Source organism: Grammomys surdaster, unplaced genomic scaffold (genome assembly GCF_004785775.1).
Source record: "Grammomys surdaster isolate TR1022 unplaced genomic scaffold, NIH_TR_1.0 137, whole genome shotgun sequence".
In the NCBI taxonomy this organism is placed as follows: domain Eukaryota; kingdom Metazoa; phylum Chordata; class Mammalia; order Rodentia; family Muridae; genus Grammomys; species Grammomys surdaster.
The window spans coordinates 12,492,576-12,493,385 of record NW_021604595.1 but is presented as its reverse complement, the minus strand read 5'-3'; positions in this window follow the sequence as shown (position 1 = coordinate 12,493,385).

Sequence of the window (810 nt, the reverse complement as noted above, 5' to 3'; positions counted from 1 at the left end):
GTGCGTGCGTGCGTGCGTGCGTGCGTGCGTGCGTGCGTGCGTGCGTGTGTGTGTGTGTGTGTGTGTGTATCCATCACTTGAAAAGGGAAATTCTAACCTGGCATGTTCTTGCTTTCTTAGACAAGAAAAAGAAAGAAAATGCTTTCCCATAAGGAGAAGAGGACAAGATTATAGTAAAACAAAACAAAACAAAACAAACAAACAAAAAACTTGACGCTTGGATGTATGGGAACTCAGTGGATAGAAACTGACGTCTCTTTCTCTGATACAACAATGCCCAGTGAACAGACCTGTCCAGATCCATTTCAGTGTCACCGCACTGGAAATACACGATGACAGTTTCTGACTCCATTTCAGCTTTCAAGTGTTAAGAGTAATTTAGTGTGTTAGTTTTCCATCGAAATGACAAAATGTCTGAGACAAACAATTTAAAAAGAGGAAAGGTTAATTCTCGATCACAGTTTTGGGAGTTACAATGTTTGGTTACTTGACCCTGCTGCCTGGAGAGAGGCAGCACATCATGCTAGCTGCACGTGGTAGAAGAAGTCTCTACCTTGTGATGACCAGGAGGCAAGCACTTCCTGGACAGCTGCCTGATTAGGTCAAGGTAAAGGTCAGCTCCCGACTCATGGCAGGCAGTGATCGAGTTGCGTGTGGTGTTTGTACAAATGATCGCGTGCTTCCTCAAACGTCAGTGTTAAGAACCATTCCAACACTGGCTGAAATCATAAGGGAGGTTTTCCTGCAAGACTATGGCAACAGGGACGTCATAGCAGGGGCAACAGGGTGGACTCAGTTCCAACGACAATG